The sequence below is a fragment of the Leucopleurus acutus genome (genome assembly GCF_964270905.1).
Source record: "Leucopleurus acutus genome assembly, chromosome: 7".
Taxonomy (NCBI): Eukaryota; Metazoa; Chordata; class Mammalia; order Artiodactyla; family Delphinidae; genus Leucopleurus; species Leucopleurus acutus.
In genome coordinates this window covers 84,901,091-84,922,530 of record NC_139150.1, presented here as the reverse complement: position 1 = coordinate 84,922,530, position 21,440 = coordinate 84,901,091, and positions in this window count along the sequence as shown.

The window sequence follows — 21,440 nt, the reverse complement described above, 5'->3', positions numbered from 1 at the left end:
TAGTAAATGTAACTTTCCCCGTGTTTTCCCTTTCCTCTTCACTGAGGAGATGGGTCCTTTTCGTCAGCTGTTTGTTTTGTTTTTTGTTTTAACCTGTGAGCGTTAAAAAGCGAGTCAGGTCTTTACCCCGGGAAATTTGAGCTTCCCAGCAGGGCCCCTGCATAATCTTAGGGGGCCCAGCGCAACATGAAAGTGCAGGGCTCTGTTCCAAAGCAGCAAACAGTGCTATGGAAGGTATTAAAATAGAAACCATTTCCTTTTTTTTTTCTTGGCTTCTATCTGCCATGGTGTTTATTTCCTAGTTAATGGCACGCCCCCTTGGGCACCAGGATGCCCCGAGGTGAGCGCAGACCCTCATGAACCCCCGGGGGCCCGCCATCAGACCGTCGTGTGTGCGTGCGCACGCGCAGCGTACCGGCTGCTGCGTTCCCCCTGCCCATCCCCTGGGCCTTCTGCTGTGGCCACCGTGCGACACCGCAGCTGTCCCCATCCTTGTGCCCAGTTCCCCGCCAGGGGCACTTGTTGGGTGGGAGTTGAAGGAGGCTGGGGAGGACCCAGAGCTCCGGAGAGTGGGGAGGGGAAGACCCAGAGCATGCCTGAAAGAGGCAGTGGGAAGCTGGACCTTGTATGAACAAGCTTTCAAGATCCAGTGCATACTCAGTTGTCACATCAGGCTTCGTTTACAAAACGAAGTGGAAGATTAGATTATTAGGAATTTCAAGATGGCAACTGCAGAGTACTGAACTCTAAGAGCGACACTTCTGAGAGCAGGGCCCTGTTGCCAATGAAGGTGGCCAGTAGGCATGCTTACTGGCGTGGTTATTTCCCTAAGGACTTCACAGAAATCAGAAAATTCATTTCACACATGAAAAGACATGCATCCGAATGGGAGGAAATAGAAGGGTTCCAGAAGGGCCATGGGTGGCAGAAGCTAACTCCTTCCACAGCACGCCTGCCGCTGCCCCTCCACCACCCCGGAAACATCAGGCACTACGACCAACTGGCTAAACTCAGATCTGAGTAGGTGTGTGTCGAGGGCAGAACTGGCTGGGCCATATCGGACATAGCTCAAGTGGGGTGTGTTTTCCTTTTGTCATGCACAGAGGAGCAGTGTTGCTGTCATGGGAACCGTCACCCTCTTGACAGCCAGGATTTCCCTTGATATGACCCATCCAGGCTGGGCTCCATTGATGCATTTTTGGTTGCTTTGTTTTCTGTTTTGGTTTCCATGCATTCTGTGGCCAAATATAGGATGAGAGATCCAGAACATTCCAAATTCTTCAATTCTGTTTACACATAATGAGTCCTAAAAAGAAATCCAACAAAGTTCATGCTATGAACCACCCAAAAAGCCAAACTGAATTTCAGTCCAGAATCTTCCTCCCCCAGAGTGAAGACTTTGTAGCCCCAACACCTAGCATGGTGCCTGCACAGGGTACACGCCCAGTAAAAATGTTTGTTACGTGAATGGCTGAGGGAATGATACACTGATCTAAGCTTTGGTGTTCCCTGTTGCCACAGTTTCCTTCCCTTCACAGTAACTAAGGCAAAGTAAGCAAAACAAGTATTATTCCCCAATGCACATATGAGGAAATGGAGGCTCAGGAGGGTTAAGTGCCCAAAGTTATCGGGCTGGAATTAGAATATAGGTTTCCTGAACCCCAATGCAGGGCTTTTGGCTTCTAAAGTAAACATAGCAAAATCCCACTGTCAACTTGAATGTATGTTGGCTGTGCCGACAGCCCTACTTTTCTTAGCAAGGCACATTTACTGTTATCTTCTAAGTTGTATCTTATAAGTTTTGTCTTATAAGTTACCCCTTTGGTGAGCCAGAGAGAGACAAAACACATTTTGGGGGGGAATCATGTTTCACTAGCTAGAGGTGACGGTGAGCTGACTAAAGTAAATACTTTAAGGGGATCACTGTCATTATCATCATCAAAAATGCATTTTTGAAGGACATAATTAGCTATGGAATTGTCTCTCCAGTGTCCTTTTGATACAGCTACTAGAGAAGCCCCCATTTCTGAGCAACACGTGCTTACGGAGATGGGGGAGGGCAGAACCACGATGATAGACCCAAGTTCTGGAACTAAACATGCCAAATTCCTGCTCTGCTACTTATTAAGTGGGTGACCTTGGGGGAAATTAATCTCTCTTGGCCTTAGTTTCTCATATGTAAAACTGAGATCATAAAAATAGAAAACTTGGAGGGTGGTTGTGAGACATTACTGGTAAAGCGCTTAGCAGGTCCCTGGCATGTGGTTAAGAGTATCATGTGTGTTATCTACACTAATGAAGGCAGATGACTGCAGGAAGGAAGGGGAGCATTGCCTTCGGACATGGATTAATCGATGAAATATTCCCCTTGCATATAGGTCTTGGCACATCTGCGTGTGACAGCATGAAAATATTAAATTCCCTTGTCCAGATGGCTAAATAAATAAAGTACATCAACTCAACTGAAATAAAGGTGCAGAGTTCTGTATTTTCAGCTCACTGTTAGTGGCTCCCTTGTGTTTTATAGGACTCAGACATAGGCACTAAGCTTGCCCCTAGATCTCAAGACACAGATCCTTCAGTGTTTTTTTTTTTTTCTTTCTGCATGTGAAAAAAATCAAACTTGCTTTCTGGCCTTTTGAAAGACAGTTTCAGAAAGTAAAGCTGAGATAGAAAAAAAAAAAAAAAAACCTTATTGTTGCTGAATTCATCCCCAACTGTGATTGGGAATTTCATTGAAAATAAAAGTTCTCAAGATCATTTCTAGCGGAAAATTAATTATTCCAGGTTTATGTTTCCTTAAATGTATGCATGAGGTAGAGTCTTTCTACAGCTTTGAAATGTACAATTGCCTTGTGATCCTATTTCTCATATCCTACCACAGAAATCTGTTACTCCTTGCTTAGTTTTCCTCCTTCAAGATAAATCATCTGAAAGGCAGGATGAAAGGGGATGGCGGGGCCAGGCCAGCAATATTTAGACAAGTGGAATCCAACCAACACTTTCAGGTCCTCTCCTCCTACAAGCCCAGCTGTAGCTGTAAGTGTGAGCCTAGTATCCCCATAATAATTGCACTTCCATGTAAACAGATCTCACGGAGACTTTAGAATGTACACACCAATTTGCTCATTTCTGCTGTGTGGAGAGCAAACAAAGCTATCCAAACCTTTGTTCACATTGCTTTTCTTTAGCAATAAAACCTATTAATGGGTATCTAGGTATAAGGACCCATTTGATTAATGCTAAACCTCCAAATAATAGGAAAAACCGCAGTAGCTGGAGAGAGGACAAAGTAATTTAAAGTATATTTTGTGGTGTACTTATTCAACAGGTACTGAGAAACTTCTGTTTTCTATAGTGTCCTAGTATTTGGGCATGGAGCTCCGAACAAGACAGACATAGTCCCTTCGTTTTAGGATACACAGGTTAATGGGGAAGGCAGACAGTAAACAGATCTTTTAGGAAACACATTTTAGGGACATATATGCCAAGATAAGCAAACAAAACAGCAGCACCTTAATCTTCTTACGAAGGAGGAATGTGCATTGTCCTACCATGAGAACTGGGAATTAAATCTAAGACTCAGTTTCTTCATCAGTAAAATGGGAGTGATTCTACTTACACGTTTATGGTGAGGCTTAGATAGTGAGCATTAAGTTTGATTTTCAAATTTGCATAATATGAGTCTTTATTGAGTTACTATTTTGTATCAAGCAATACACAGAGAACTTCAACAGAAAATTCCCCATCCAAACGTCACAGGACAGCCCCTGGGAATTGGAAGCAACACCAAATGGAAGAATTTCATACTAAGAACCGGTTCCACATGGACTTGTTGCCTTGGTTGGAATATGAGAAGAAAATAAGCCAATTTGGAATTGTTCCAAATAAAATCATGCTGTTAACTTTTTATTCTCCCATTCACTAAAACTGATATTCCTTCTTTATTTCTAACTCTCTGTAATTTGCCAAATTATGTTGGAATTAAACCAGTTCTGATTTGCGGATTTCTTTTCTAAGGAAGATGGTGATTCTCTTTGCTTCATACTTGCATGTGTAGGAGTCAACCAAGATTTGAAAAATCAGTTTGAAGCGGACACAGAGAAGCCTTAATTAATGGTTCAGCTTTTAAAGCTTGTGAGTCCCTTTGATGATTGGTGAGTCTCTGCTAATTTTAATGAACTCAGGGGAGATATACATGGGATTTAGAATGTGGCTACGGTTAAGAATGGGCCCACGTAAAAAATGACATTGTCTTAACGTATTTTTTACCCTGTGCGTCTGATTCTTGGCCATGACAGTCATAGATATAAACAAGTTTCTGCTGTTCAGCATAAGATTACCAGTTTACTCACCCTTGAACAAATGGTCAGGTGATGCTCCGTCTCACGCAACATCAGCAAAATTTTGATTATGCTACTTGCCTTCCAGGAGAGAAGTGTCAGAGGAGGGAGGAAAAAAAGCTACAATCTTTGAATGGTAATTAAGTTCCTCCATGGTCTCCCCAAGCACTGCCTATCTTTCCACCACTTTTATGTTCTAAAAAAATTACATTATGAACACACACACACAGGCACACAACGATGTATCAAAGTACTCCACATTTAACATCATAATTACGCATTCATATTTAGAGTATGCAGTTTCCTCCTCCTGAAGCACTTCTCTCCATATTCTCCCCATCTCAGAACTTTATTTTTCAAGTTTCAGCTCAAAAGTCACACTTGCAAAACCTCCTTGGATCTCCCCAAGTCCGGGTGAAGTTGCTTCAGATTCTCTACTCCCCTGCTCAGAGGGTTTCTGCTTACCAGGGTACTGGGTGTGTGGGGTGGTGGCCACAGATACCCTGCATTCCGGTTCAGACAGAAAATACAGCCACTGCCCATGATCCAGAAGAAGACGGACTGCAGTTAAGGACATGCTGACAAGGCAGAACAGCTTTGATTAGAGGAACCTCACCGAATAATCCACATACTGAATAACTCAGCCTCAGGCAATCAAGAACCCACAGTGTTTCATCCTCTCTGATTGGGCTTATGGCAGCATCTGTCTGTTGCCAAGCCTTGCCATCCTTGTACCAACTCCGGGGCGCGTGCCCCATATTCATTCTTGTTCTCCAGGCCCTAGCATACCTACCATTGATTTTTTAGGGCTCTGGTGGTGAGAATTTGTGCCAGTGATTCCAAAGTTTGTTTGATTTTGAGTCCCACGGCCATAGCCACATCATGTGATGGCTTGCAACCAATCGGGGTAATACCAGCACCCACCTTCTCTTGACCTTGGTAAACACTGACCTGTTCTCTGTCCTTATAGTTTTGCCTGGTCCAAGTGCTAGATGAGTGAGATCTTACAGTACACAGCCTTTGGCTTCAAAGGCTTTATGTTTGCCTAGCGTAATGTATGTGAGCTTTATGCATGTTGTTGTATATATCGGAAGTTCATTCCTTTTTTTTTTTTTTTTTTTTGCGGTATGCGGGCCTCTCACTGTTGTGGCCTCTCCCGTTGCGGAGCACAGGCTCCGGATGCACAGGCTCAGTGACCATGGCTCACGGGCCTAGCCGCTCCACAGCATGTGGGATCTTCCCAGACTGGGGCACGAACTCGTGTACCCTACATTGGCAGGCGGACTCTCAACCACTGCGCCACCAGGGAAGCCAGTTCATTCCTTTTCATAAGTATGTTTTCAAGTACAACTCTAGACCATCTCTTAACCTGAATTGTGCCTAGCTGATCTGTAAAAATTGTATTCTTTTTTCTGTCCCCCATGCCTCTCCAAAGTCACATGGCCTTGTACTTTTCACTGCAGTGACCACCGCTCATCCACCATGCTAAGCTCTATGGTTTAATTATATTTTAAAGTGACCCCAGAGCAGGAAAATTGATACCTTTGAATACCTAAGAAGCAAAGGCTTTTAAGAAGATGTTTTCTGCCCTCTTCTAAAAATATTCATGATGTCATCTTGGGTCCAAGTTGTCCTCTGGGATGTGATTTAGAAGGACTTGAACAAGGCTACACATGAAAGTATTTTCTCCAATTATATTTCTTCTCTCTTTCCTTCCTCCTTTCTTCCCTCCCTCCCTCCTTCCCCGCTTCCTTCCTTCCTTCTTTCCTTCCCCCCTTCCTTCCTTTCTCTCCATCTCTCAATTTTTTTTCTCTCTGCTTTTCTCTTTCTCCTGGTAAAAAGTATCTTCCCACCTGGAGCTAATCAAATAAGAAACTGGTTTTTAATTTGGATAGCCTCAGAATTTGTAAACATTTTTTTTCTGGATCATCTGCTGGCAGTCAACAAACACAATTTCCATAGAGTGTATAAAGTGGTGATAATTCTCTGAAGAATAATAAATCAGGAAAGAGGATAGGAAACACCTGGGGAAAGGCAGTCAGTGAGTGTCCCTGCAATAAGCCATGCAGATGTCTGTGCAAAGCAGATTCCCAGCAGATTCCCAGCGAGGACCAAATCCCTGAGGTAGAAACACACTGATGTATTTCTTTATAATCCACTTTGCTGATTCTTTAAAAGGTAATCTTTTGGAAGTTTCTGACAATAGTAACTGTAAACACTGTTGACCTTGAACAACATGGGTTTGAACTGTGTGGATCCACCACTTATATGCGGCTTTTTTTCAATAGTAAATAGTACAATATTACAAGGTTGATTGAATCCATGGATGTGGAACTGTGGACATGGAGGGCCGACTATAAGTTACGCAAGGATTTTCAACTAAGTGGCAGGTTGGTGCCTTTACACCCTGCCAACACCACCCTCTCCCCATGCCCTGTGTTGTTCAAGGATCAACTGTATTAAATGTCTTTTGGATTAAAGAAGAAACTTAACACAGTAGTAATATCAAGGGCCACAGAAAGCCCTGCATTTTATCCTCACTGAGGCATCTGTAATCCCGAGGGTGATGACCTGGTCGGTTTCCTTTGACAGCATCTCTGACCACTAATCACAAGCTCTGATCCCAGCCTCTCAGGCTGCCTGGTGAGATTGCTGACTCTGACCCCACTTTATTCTCTTAAATTAGCAAAAAGGTAAAGGGTGTTGCAGTGGTTACAGAATAAGAATGGTGACAATGATAGGTCCTATTTATTTAGTGCTTTCTGCAGGCCAGGCGCTTTGCTAAATATTTTATAGATATTATCATATTTAATCATTGCAGCGATCCTATGTCAAAGGAATTTCTATCCCTATTTTACCCATGACAGAGCTGGGTCTAAGAGAAGTGCGGTAACTTGATCAATGTCACCTTGCCAGGCATAATGCAAAACTCACAACTCATTTCCAAACCTCATGCTCTTAATCATCTCTTGCTTGATTCTGTGAACTTAGAGCTAAGTCTTAAAATGATTATTAATTAAAAGATGGATTTGATACCAGGAGAAAATTATAAAGTAGACCCCAGGCTACAGAGCTCTTCTCTGGATAATAAAACTGAAACATTTCTTATTTTTTTTAATTTAATTCAAAATTTTTTATTGAAGTATAGTTGATTTACAATGTTGTGTTAGTTTCAGGTTTACAGCATAGTGATTCACATTCTTTTCTTTTATAGGTTATTACAAAATATTGAGTATAGTTCCCTAAAAGCATAATTTCTGTGCCCCTTTTGCCTCAGATTTCCATTCTCTGCACACCAAAGAGACAGCTCTCCAATCTTAGTGGTATGTGAGCACCATCAAATAAGGTGGGCTTAACACATTGTTCTTTGCTGTATGTTAAATGCACTACAAACAGAATGCCGAGAAGGGCTGTAGGAGTCTTAGAGACCAGACGGAGAATGTAAGACTAAAATACCAGATAGATAGGGACAAAGAATTGGAAGGTTTAAAACAGCAAATGATTAGTCTTTGCTTTTGCCCTTTGTCTATTTGGCTTAATATAACAGAAATTTATTGTCTCACAGATCTGGGAGCCAGAGCTCAGAAATCAAGGCATCAGCAGGGCCTTGCTCTCTCTAAAGACGTACGGAAATCCTTCCTGGCCTCACCTAGCTTCTGGTATTTTGCTGTCAATCTTTAGTGTTTCCTGGTTTGAAGCTGCATCAAGCCAATCGCTGCCTAGGTCATCACCTGGCATTCTCCCTGTGTCTCTGTCTTCTTATAAGGACACCAGTCATATTGTATTAGGGGCTACTTTTTATGACCTACTGCTTTTGTGACCTCATTTGAACTTAACTAATTGTATCTATTTCAAAATCTGGTCACAAGTTGATTTACTGGGGTTTAGGGCTTCAACTGATCTTTTTTAGGGACACAGTTCAACCCATGACATCATTTGATTCATTTTTATCTAAGCACTGAACATATTGCTTACCTTTCATGGCATGGAATAATGCATCTGAGAAATAGCTCCTTTATTAAATCCTGCATTTATGCCTCCATTACTAGTCCCTGAGTACATTTGACAACTGCTTTTAGAAATGCTTAAAAACATATATAAATTAACTACAGAAAGAGATATAATCTCAAATCTCAGTTACACAAAGAACCTGGAAATAAACACCAGAGAGGTCCAGAGCTCCAAAAATTAAGAAAAAAATTAGGAAAAAGTTGTCAGTAGCATATGGAATAATAAAAATGTTGCCAATGGAACACTAAGGGGTTAACCTTATTCTCTTCTTTGAACTTATCAGCTGATGCTTCAGAATCAGCTACCCTTACATATTATTCTCGTAACTCTTGGCTTCCTTCTGGCATCAAAAATAACAGGAACATAAAAAAAGTGGAAAAAGGAGGAAGAGAGAATTTTGAAGTAGTGGCAGGAAATAACTGTACCATAACAATTAGCTTTATGTACTTAATAATGTATAACCTGGATTAAAAATGAAAACAAATTTTATAATTTTCTATTATTCCAAATGCTAAATCAATAGAATTGGCTCTAAATCCATTTAAGTCTTTAGAATACCTTGAGAAACTTCTTCAATTATCTTATCAACCAATCATTCTACACTTACTGTATTTATTTATGTTTTCTCATAGTTTATGGTCTCAACAGTGACATGTATGAGGACCCTGGAAGCTGAAAATAGACACCGAGTGGTTTGTGTCAAGCCATATTATCTAATATGGGTAAAAATTTCAAGAGAGAAATAAAATTTTGAATGAAGAAATAAAATAATGATTTTTAAAATCTCACATTAAAATATCCTTATTGTAGTAGCTCAGTGTGATGTTCTATAAAATTTGGGAAATTTATCAACAATCTAGAGATCACAAAGTAAACCAAAAAAAAAGAAAAAAGAAAAAAAATAGAGGTCACAAAGTAGATGAAGCCAAATCAACCCATAATCTCAATTCATCTGTATGTATCTCTATCCATTTCCCATCTCAATCTCTGTATCTATCTTCTTATAGGCAGAAAAATATGGATGTAAACTGTATACATACTCCTATGGATTTCCTTTTTCTATTTGCTTTCTTTTTGCCTTCAATTTTTTACTGTGATTCCCTTTAAACACTTCAATATCTTGTCACCTTTAAAGGGGAAAAAGAATTATGAAAAAAAGAAAGAACCATAAGAATTTGGAGACATGAGGTGTTAGATCCTTAAGGCTGATTCCCTCTGACCCAAGGCTTTCTCTTGTACACTGCTAATTCTTATGTATACTTGTCTGATCTTTTTTATGTTTAATTAATGCACTAACTTTTCTCTTAAGACTAATTAACACAATAATTTACACTTTTTTTCCTGAGATAAGTGAGGGGGTCTGATTTAATGTGCTACTTCCCTCTCAATCAGGGTATAAGCAACAGAAGAAGTCTGATCTAACAATTTTTATAGAGCACATTATAAAATATTCTCCTATTTAATCATTATAGCAACTCCAGGAGCTAGATTTTTTTTTATCATCTTCATCCTGTAGTTGAGGAAACACTTATACTTTTACTCATTCCTATACAGACTCAACTGTGTAGGAAAAAATTATGTTACACATCATTGGTTGTCTCTTGCAATACTGTACTTCAAGACCAGCACAATGTGTAGGTAATATAATCAACAGTGAGCATGCAAGCTTCTTAAATTTTTTCTGTACATACTGTAACTCAGAGATGGGAAAGAAAGAGTTCATTACCACAACATCATTAGCTTTTTCTTAGTTTTGTAGATGTCAATATGCAAATTTAATCCAGGAAAAGCTTCATTTTATTTTATTTTATTTTTGAAGAATCCTTGCATTCCTGGAATAAACCCCACTTGATCATGGTGTATGATCCGTTTAATGTGCTGTTGGATTCTGTTTGCTAGTATTTTGTTGAGGATCTTTGCATCTATGTTCATCAGTGATATTGGCCTGTAGTTTTCTTTCTTTGTGACATCCTTGTCTGGTTTTGGTATCAGGGTGATGGTGGCCTCGTAGAATGAGTTGGGGAGTGTCCCTCCCTCTGCTATATTTTGGAACAGTCTGAGAAGGATAGGTGATAGCTCTTCTCTAAATGTTTGATAGAATTTGCCTGTGAAGCCATCTGGTCCTGGGCTTTTGCTTGTTGGAAGATTTTTAATCACAGTTTCAATTTCAGTGCTTGTGATTGGTCTGTTCATATTTTCTATTTCTTCCTGATTCAGTCTTGGAAGGTTGTGCCTTTCTAAGAATTTGTCCATTTCTTCCAGGTTGTCCATTTTATTGGCATAGAGTTGCTTGTAGTAATCTCTCATGATCTTTTGTATTTCTACAGTGTCAGTTGTTACTTCTCCTTTTTCATTTCTAATTCTATTAATTTGAGTCTTCTCCCTTTTTTTCTTGATGAGTCTGGCTAATGGTTTATCAATTTTGTTTATCCTTTCAAAGAACCAGCTTTTAGTTTTATTGATCTTTGCTATCGTTTCCTTCATTTCTTTTTCATTTATTTCTGATCTGATTTTTATGATTTCTTTCCTCCTGCTAACTTTGGGGTTTTTTTGTTCTTCTTTCTCTAATTGCTTTAGGTGCAAGGTTAGGTTGTTAATTCAAGATGTTTCCTGCTTCTCAAGGTGGGCTTGTATTGCTATAAACTTCCCCCTTAGAACTGCTTTTGCTGCATCCCATAGATTTTGAGTCGTCGTGTCTCCATTGTCATTTGTTTCTAGGTATTTTTTGATTTCCTCTTTGATTTCTTCAGTGATCACTTCGTTATTAAGTAGTGTATTGTTTAGCCTCCATGTGTTTGTATTTTTTACAGATCTTCTCCTGTAATTGATATCGAGTCTCATAGCGTTGTGGTCGGAAAAGATACTTGATACAATTTCAATTTTCTTAAATTTACCAAGGCTTGATTTGTGACCCAAGATATGATCTATCCTGGAGAACGTTCCATGAGCACTTGAGAAAAATGCGTATTCTGTTGTTTTTGGATGGAATTTCCTATAAATATCAATTAACTCCATCTCGTTTAATGTATCATTTAAAGCTTGTGTTTCCTTATTTATTTTCATTTTGGATGATCTGTCCATTGGTGAAAGTGGGGTGTTAAAGTCCCCTACTATGAATGTGTTACTGTCGATTTCCCCTTTTATGGTTGTCAGTATTTGCCTTATGTATTGAGGTGCACCTATGTTGGGTGCATAAATATTTACAATTGTTATATCTTCCTCTTGGATCGATCCCTTGATCATTATGTAGTGTCCTTCTTTGTCTCTTCTAATAGTCTTTGTTTTAAAGTCTATTTTGTCTGATATGAGAATTGCTACTCCAGCTTTCTTTTGGTTCCCATTTGCATGAAATACCTTTTTCCATCCCCTTACTTTCAGTCTGTATGTGTCTCTAGGTCTGAAGTGGGTCTCTTGTAGACAGCAAATATATGGGTCTTGTTTTTGTATCCATTCAGCCAATCTGTGTCTTTTGGTGGGAGCATTTAGTCCATTTACATTTAAGGTAATTATCGATATGTGTGTTCCCATTCCCATTTTCTTAATTGTTTTGGGTTTGTTATTGTAGGTCTTTTCCTTCTTTTGTGTTTCTTGCCTAGAGAAGTTCCTTTAGCAGTTGTTGTAGAGCTGGTTTGGTGGTGCTGAACTCTCTCAGCTTTTGCTTGTCTGTAAAGGTTTTAATTTCTCCATCAAACCTGAATGAGATCCTTGCTGGGTAGAGTAATCTTGGTTGTAGGTTTTTCTCCTTCATCACTTTAAATATGTCCTGCCACTCCCTTCTGGCTTGCAGAGTTTCTGCTGAAAGATCAGCTGTTAACCTTATGGGGATTCCCTTGTGTGTTATTTGTTGTTTTTCCCTTGCTGCTTTTAATATGTTTTCTTTGTATTTAATTTTTGACAGTTTGATTAATATGTGTCTTGGCGTATTTCTCCTTGGATTTATCCTGTATGGGACTCTCTGTGCTTCCTGGACTTAACTATTTCCTTTCCCATATTAGGGAACTTTTCAACTATAATCTCTTCAAATATTTTCTCAGTCCCTTTCTTTTTCTCTTCTTCTTCTGGAACCCCTATAATTCGAATGTTGGTGCATTTAATGTTGTCCCAGAGGTCTCTGAGACTGTCCTCAGTTCTTTTCATTCTTTTTTCTTTATTCTGCTCTGCAGTAGTTATTTCCACTATTTTATCTTCCAGGTCACTTATCCGTTCTTCTGCCTCAGTAATTCTGCTATTGATCCCATCTAGAGTACTTTTAATTTCATTTATTGTGTTGTTCATCGTTGCTTGTTTCATCTTTAGTTCTTCTAGGTCCTTGTTAACTGATTCTTGCATTTTGTCCATTCTACTGTCCATTCTATCTCCAAGATTTCGGATCAACCTTACTATCATTATTCTGAATTCTTTTTCAGGTAGACTGCCTATTTCCTCTTCATTTGTTAGGTCTGGTGGGTTTTTATCTTGCTCCTTCATCTGCTGTGTGTTTTTCTGTCTTTTCATTTTGCTTATCTTACTGTGTTTGGGGTCTCCTTTTTTGCAGGCTGAAGGTTCGTAGTTCCTGTTGTTTTTTGAGTCTGTCCCCAGTGGCTAAGGTTGGTTCAGTGGGTTGTGTAGGCTTCCTGGTGGAGGGTACTATTGCCTGTGTTCTGGTGGATGAGGCTGGATCTTGTCTTTCTGGTGGGCAGGTCCACGTCTGGTGGTGTGTTTTGGGGTGTCTGTAGACTTATTATGATTTTGGGCAGCCTCTCTGCTAATGGGTGGGGTTGTGTTCCTGTCTTGCTAGTTGTTTGGCATAGGATGTCCAGCACTGTAGCTTGCTGGTCGTTGAGTGAAGCTGGGTGCTGGCGTTGAGATGGAGATCTCTCGGAGATTTTTGCTGTTTGATATTATGTGCAGCTGGGAGGCCTCTTGTGGACCAGTGTCCTGAAGTTGGCTCTCCCACCTCAGAGGCGCAGCACCAAGAGCCTTTCATCCACACCGCTCCTTAATTTGGGATGATTGGTTGTCTATTCAGGTATTCCACAGATGCAGGGTATATCAAGTTGATTGTGGAGCTTTAATCCGCTGCTTCTGAGGCTGCTGGGAGAGATTTCCCTTTCTCTTCTTTGTTCTCACAGTTCCCAGGGGCTCAGCTTTGGATTTGGCCCCGCCTGTGCGTGTAGGTCGCCGGAGGGCGTCTGTTCTTTGCTCAGACAGGACGGGGTTAAAGGAGCCGCTGATTCGGGAGCTCTGGCTCACTCAGGCCGGGGGGTAGGGAGGGTCACGGAGTGTGGGGCGGGCCTGCGGCGGCAGAGGCCGGCGGGACGTTGCAGCCTGAGGCGCGCCGTGCGTTCTCCCGGGGAAGTTGTCCCTGGATCCCGGGACCCTGGCAGTGGCGGGCTGCACAGGCTCCCCAGAAGGGCGTGTGGCTAGTGACCTGTGTTCACACGCAGGCCTCCTGGTGGCGGCAGCAGCGGCCTTAGCGTCTCATGTCTGTCTCTGGGCTCCGCAGTTTTAGCCGCGGCTCGCGCCCGTCCCTGGAGCTCCTTTAAGCAGCGTTCTTAATCCCCTCTCCTCGCGCACCAGGAAACAAAGAGGGACGTAAAAGTCTCTTGCCTCTTCGGCAGGTCCAGACTTTTCCCCGGACTCTCTCCCGGCTAGCCGCGGTGCACTAATGCCCTGCAGGCTGTGTTCACGCCGCCAACCTCAGTCCTCTCCCGGCGCTCCGACAAAAGCCGGAGCCTCAGCTCCCAGTCCCGCCCGCCCCGGGGGGCGGGCGAGCAGACAAGCCTCTCGGCTGGTGAGTTCCGGTCGGCCCGATCCTCTGCGCTGGAATCCCTCCGCTTTGCCCTCCGCACCCCTGTTGCTGTGCTCTCCTCCGCGGCTCCCAAGCTCCCCCACTCCGCCTCCCGAAGTCTCCACCCGCGAAGGGGCTTCCTAGTGTGTGGACACTTTTCCTCCTTCACAGCTCTCTCCCGCTGGTGCAGGACCCGTCCCTATCCTTTTGTCTCTGTTTAGTTTTTTCTTTTGCCCTAACCAGGTACGTGGGGGGTTCCTTGCCTTTTGGGAGGTCTGAGGTCTTCTGCCAGCGTTCAGTAGGTGCTCCGTAGGAGTTGTTCCACGCGTAGATGTATTTCTGGTGTATCTGTGGGGAGGAAGGTGATCTCCGCGTCTTACTCTTCCGCCATCTTCCCGGAAGTCTCCTTCATTTTAATATTTGAATACAAATAGTTATTTTTCCTTATAAGTAATTACATAAAAGGTAAAAATCATAAATTTTAAAAAGGAAAGAGAAAATTTATAATGCCCACAATCTCACTACCTAGACAATAGGCAAATGTGTTTGAAAATCTTTAACATGAGTGTGTGTTTGTGTTAACAATGATAGATTCATTATTGTTATAGAGTATCTTTTTCTAAATAATATGCATGTGACTTTTATGTCAATAAATACATATCTACATTATCACTCTCACTAAATGAATATTTTCCCACTGTATGTGTTACATAATTTATTTATCAGTTGTCTACTTTTTAAAATAAAAGATATTTTACATCAGAGCTGGGCATGTGTAACAAATATTGTATGTGAAGGAGAGAAAGGGTAGTTATAAGGATATTTCAAAGGAGAAGATTAAGGAGAAACATCACAGAATTCCAAGTCTAAGATTATTTGCATGAAAGACCCAATGATGCAATATTCAAATATGGTTGAAGTTCAAGGTCATGGGGTCTCTGTGTTGTGGCTGGTGCCATGGGGAAGGTGTCGAGGCATAATTTGCCAAACATCTGTGTTTTCCTTCCATGCTCATCCATGTTTAAAACAATCCAATGTGTGGTTTTTAGCTCCAACCAGGAAAAAAGAAACAGGATGTTTTAGAGGTGACAATATTTTGGTGTTTTTTCAAATACTTGACAAGTAACAAATTTGACTCAGGGCTCGAATATTTACCTTATGAGCAATGCTTGACACCACATTGCTGTAGTGTCACTGACGATAAATCACGGCAACCCCTTGCTCCTTCAACTCCTGCTCTCCAAATTTTACCCTCTGCACTCAAAAGCAGAAAAGATTAGAAGGCAATTTCAGATAAATTTCTTGCCAATCAAAGACTTGCTGCTTGTTTTCCGAAATTTAGAAAACAAATCAATTCAGATAATCCTTCCTCCCTTGCTGTCTACACTCGATAGTTGAATATTCGATACTGGAAACAGGAATTTGGTATATTGGTTTGAGGTGGATACATTAATCAACTCCCAAATGCATATTTCATGGGGGAGGAAGAAGGTTGGAACAAAACAGTGGAGATGTGAGAAACCTCAGTAGATCTTTTTGTTTAACTGTGACTAGGCAATGAAATACAAATTAGTGAAAAGACCTATCACTCTGTAAGAGAGTTGAGAAATGACTTGGGAAGTGGCAATGAGGAAGGAATTATATAGAGCAGAGAACCTCTGATATTATGGTCAATTCAAAAAATCTCTTCTCTTTAATGAAATGAGTTTAGAATTTCCTACTTTCCTTCCTCACCCCATCTTTTTTGCATCCTCTTTTTGTTTGTTGGCTTGTTTATTTATTTATTTTTTTCATAATCTAAGTGACTATTCTCATCATTGTCTCTGTGTAATGTATTGTATTATCTGAATTCTTGACTCAACCAGGAGCATAAATGAAATCAAGGCAGCTAATGAAACCAGAATTCACTTCATAAACATGGAAACATCTGGAAGGCTTTGGATATTATTTTGCTTCTTCAGCTGGGGGTTTGTTTGCCCTTTGCTTCTGATCTGCTCCTAGATTTTCACTTATGAGACAAAAAATACTTTGACTAAAGCAATGTTTCTCAACCTTGCTGGATCATGAGCATTGCCTTGGGACTACTTGTTAAATGCACAGACCCAGGCATCATTGAATCAGAATTTCTAGGGAATTGATTTGGAAATGTGTGTTTTTACCAAAGTCCCAGATGATCCTTGTGATCAGATGAGTTCAGGGCTCACTGGACTAAGACATGGACTTTTGTGACATGATCTAAAAGCAAGTCTATCCATGAGTCAATGGTATGGAGCCCCCAGTGTCTGTAAAGCATGAACAGCTCAAGTGATTCATGTGAGACTTTCCTCAACGTCATGAACCTTAGCACCATCATTCGCCAGCTTTAATGTCCACCATTGAAATAAACTGCCGATTTCCTGTCGTGCTCCAGAAGATTTTAAATCAGTAGTTCTGGGGGAGGGCAAAGAATAGTTTGAGAAGCACTGATAAATTTAATGTCATCCATCATCTCTGCTTGAAGACCAGCTTTAGGCAAAATGCTAAAGTAAGCATGATTGTTTGCAATTAACTCTCTCTCTCTCTCCATCTGTCTCTTTTTAAGATTTGAAGTAACCTTACATTACCTCACAAGGGTTTGGATGCTCATGTCCCATCAGGAATCTATCCTCTTTTCCCCCAGTGTTTCATCCCTTCTTCCCATTTCAGCATACAAACTCTCAGACAGTCCTCTCCCCCACACACACCTAATGCTGAGGTCTCTCTAAATTTCCCTAGTCCATAAAGATATCTCCCTTGAGCTTCAGATCTTTTCATTGGAGAACCATCTAGAGACTTGCTACCTGGATATCTCAGGTGTGCTTGAAAATTTGGATGTTCAAACCATATGCTGTCCTACTATGACTATCCACTCACTTGCCTAAGCAGACACTGGACATTTTTCTTGATTCCCTCCATTTTTTCTCAATATCACACTCATAGGCAAGTCTTGTCAATTCTTTATCAAACACACCCATTTGCCTGAGTCAACTATTACTGTCCAGATTCTTAGACCAGTTCATTGATTTCTTCCTCCCACAAAACAAAACAACATACAAGCAACATACAAACCCTGTTCCCACCTCTCGCTTTCCCTTTCCAGTAAATGACACCACCACCCATTCTAGAATCTCAGCTTGGAGTCTTCTCCTCCTCTCTACCCCTCCCTACCTGCATCCAATCCAAAAGCAAATTCTCTGGATCTTACCTTTAAAACATATCCCAAATCTGAGCATCTCTCCCTCTCTCCGTTGCTACCACACTGGTCTTAGCCACATTGAATGTTGCCTCAAATACTGCAATGACTTCTCTTTTTAATTTTCACTCTTGCCACCACCTGGTGACCATTCGCCATAAAATAACTAGAATCATCATTCTGAAATGTAAACCATTGTATCACTTACTCCCTTTCCGGTGGCTTTCCACTTACTTAGAATAAAATCGAATCTCCTTTCAATGGTCTCCTAGATCCTGTATTATCTGGCCATGCCTGCCTCTCCTTCCTCATTTTCTACCCTTGCCCCCCTCCCATTCTCTCTGTGCAGCCACACTGGTCTTCTTACTGAGGTCATTTGCTCTTAATGTTCCCTCAACCTGCAACCCTTCTCCCTGAGGTCACTGGGGCACTGACACCTTCCCCTCAGGTCTCTGTTCACCAGTCTCCACATCAGAAAGTCCTGCCGCCCCGGACTGGGCTACTCACAGTGCCACTCAGCCCTGGGACAGTCCGCATTTATGCTTCTTGCCCTGGCATCCTATTTGATTTGGCATTTGTTCCAGATTTTTTATTTTTTTGCAGTATGCGGGCCTCTCACTGTTGTGGCCTCTCCCGTTGCGGAGCACAGGCTCTGGACGCACAGGCTCAGCAGCCATGGCTCACGGGCCCAGCCGCTCCGCGGCATGTGGGATCTTCCCGGACCGGGGCACGGACCCGTGTCCCCTCCATCGGCAGGCGGACACCCAACCACTGTGCCACCAGGGAAGACCCTATTGTTTTTTTAGTTATAGAAAGGTGTAACTATTTTAGCCTGACTCCATAGTTGGCTCGCAAGATTCTGCCAGAACCAGAATCTTGGCTGCATGAAAGAGTGGCTCTCTCTTCATCACAAAGCAAATGTGTGGAACAAATGAATAAACCTCTCACTGATCTCTCTGCTTCTGATTTTTCTCTCTTTAAATCCATTCCAGTTGTAGAGTATGGAGGGTGCATTTTCAAAAGCATGTTGCTCTTTGCCAGGGCAAAGGTGAGGCAGGCCAGCACTCAGGATATAATCTCTAAGGAGGCACAACCATTGCCTTATAAGTTGCGTCTCTAATTTTATTTTTTTGGTGACTGCTTTAAGGTTTACAACTTGTATCTTTAATGTATTACTGTGTATCTTCCAAAATATTATAGCACTTCAAGCCTATAAGAACCCACAACTGGATGCTTCCAGTTCCAACCCAGAATAGGGGGCTGCGTTCTGTGCACGACCCAGAGAATGGGTTTCACCTTAACTGTTGTTAAGCCGCGCATCCTGGCCCTGATTGTTGCATTATTGCTCTGCTTAAAACTGTTCTGTGAAATCTAAAAATAGAGCTACCATGTGATCCTGCAATCCCACTCCTGGGCGTATATCCAGAGAAAACCACAATTCGAAAAGATACATGCACCCCAATGTTCATTGCAGCACTATCTACAATAGCCAAGACATGGAAACAACCTAAATGTCCATTGTCAGATGAATGGATAAAGAAGATGTGGTACATATACACAATGGAATATTACTCAGCCATAAAAAAGAATGAAATAATGCCATTTGCAGCAACATGGATGGACCTAGAGATTACCATACTAAGTGAAGTAAGCCAGACAGAGAAAGACAAATATCATATGATATCGCTTATATGTGGAATCTAAAAATAAATGATACAAATGAACTTATATACAAAACAGAAATAGACCCACAGACATAGAAAACAAACTTATGGTTACCAAAGGGGAAGGAGGTGGGGAGGGATAAAGGAGTTTGGTACTAATAGATACACACTACTATATATAAAATAGATAACTAACAAGGACCTACTGTATAGCACAGGGAATTATACTCCATACTTTGTAATAACCTATAAGGGAAAAGAATCTAAAACAGAATTTATAAATATATATGTGTGTGTATATATATATATATATATATATATATATATATATATATATATACACAAATATATACAATCACTTTTGCTGTACACATGAAACTAACTCTACATTGTAAATCAACTACACTTCGATTAAAAAAAAAAACAAAACCTTTCTGTGAAATCTCTATGTCCCTCCGTGTAAAGCTCAAGCTCTCAGTGCCTTGTATAGGCTGTGCATCATCTTGTCCTTGCTTACCCCTGCAGCCTCATTGCTCCCCACTTGACTTTCTTATATTTTAAATGCTTGCTTATATTTTAAAAGCATGGAGTTGGTTCTTGCTTTTTTAACCAATCTGACAATCTGTCTTTTTTTGTTTTAAGAAACTGACTTACTGAGATATAATTCACACACCATATAATTTATCCATTTAAAGTACACAAGTCAGTGAGTTTTATTATATTTATGGAGTTTTGCAACTGTCACCACTGTCCAATTTTAGAGAATTTTCACCCCCACCCCCCAAAATCCTATACTTAGTAGCAGTCACTCCCTGTTCTGCCTCCTAAAGCATCTCTATGCAGTCACTAATCACTTTCTGTCTTTATATTCGCTTATTCTGGAGGTTTTATAGAAATGGGGTCATACAATATGTAGTCTTTTGTGACTGGCTTCTTTCACTTAGCAACATGTTTTCAAGATTTATCTATGTCATTGCATGTATCAGTACCTCATTCATTTTCATTGCTGAATAATATTTCACTGTATGAATATATCATACTTTTTATCCATTCATCAGTTGTTGGACATTTGGATTGTTTTCATTTGGAGGATATCATGAATAATGTTGCTATGAACATTTGTGTACAACGTTTATGTGGGCCTACGTTTTCATTTTCTTGTGTATACACTTAGGAGTAGTATTTGTGGGTCATGTTCACTCAAATATTTTGAGGAACTTCCAAAATGTTTTGCAAAATGACTATGTAATTTTACATTCCCACCAGCAATGTATAAGGGTTTCAATTTTTACATATACTTGTCAACACTTGTTATTGTCTATTGTTTTGATTATAGCCATCCTATTGACTATAATATACCATTTCCATATTAGTTTTTTTTTAAACATCTTTACTTGAGTTTCATATTACTTTTATCTGCCCCATGTGTTCCTTTTTTTCCCTCAAAGCTCTTTTCCTGTCTTCTTCTGGATTCATTGAATATTATTTTTATGCTTCTATTTTATCCACTATTGCACTGTAAGTTGTACCTCTTATTTTACTTTTTTAATGATTGCTTTAAGGTTTACAATTTACGTCTCTAATGTAGTACTCTCTATCTTCAAAAAATATTATAATACTTCAAGTGCAGTATAGGAAACCCATAACTGCATACTTTCAGGTCTAACTTCCTATCCTCTATGCAATTCTTGTCATACTTTTTATTCCTACGGATGTTCTAAATACTAAAATGCATTGGTACTGTTTTTGCTTCAGACAATCAAGTATACAGAAGTTAAAAACGAAAAAGTATCTTTTATATTTGCCCTAATTTTCAAATCATTTTCAGCACCCTTCTTTTTTTGTTGTTTGGATCCACATTTCTATGTGGTACTATATAGACTCCACCCTTCACCCCCTGGAAGCCACTGCCCTTAGATACTGATTATATGAGCTTTAGTAATGGGAGGCAGAGTATACAGCAGCCACTGCTGGTAACCTGCCATCATCCCCTCACCTCATTTCACTGCAAACCTGCACAGCTTCTTAATGCCAGTACCTGTACCTCTTTACCTGAAGGAGTCCTCAACCAAATACCAATACTGAAAAGTATTTGTATTAGACAGGGTTCTCCAGAGAAACGGAACAAATAAGATGTATACGTGTATGTGTGTGTGTGTGTGTGTGTGTGTGTGTGTGTGTGTGTGTGTGTACAGCAAAGAGAGAGATTTTAAGAAATTGGCTCACATGATTGTGGTGTTGCCAAGTCTGAAATCTGCAGGGCAGGTCAGCAGGTTGGAGATCTAGGGAAGATATGTTGCAGTTTGAGTCCAAAGGCAGTCTGCTAGCAGTCTGTTTCTCTTAAGGTCTTCAACTGATTGAATGAGGCCCACCCACATTTTGAGGGGTCATCTGAAAGTCTACTGATTTAAATGTTAATCAGATCTAAAAACAAAAAATAC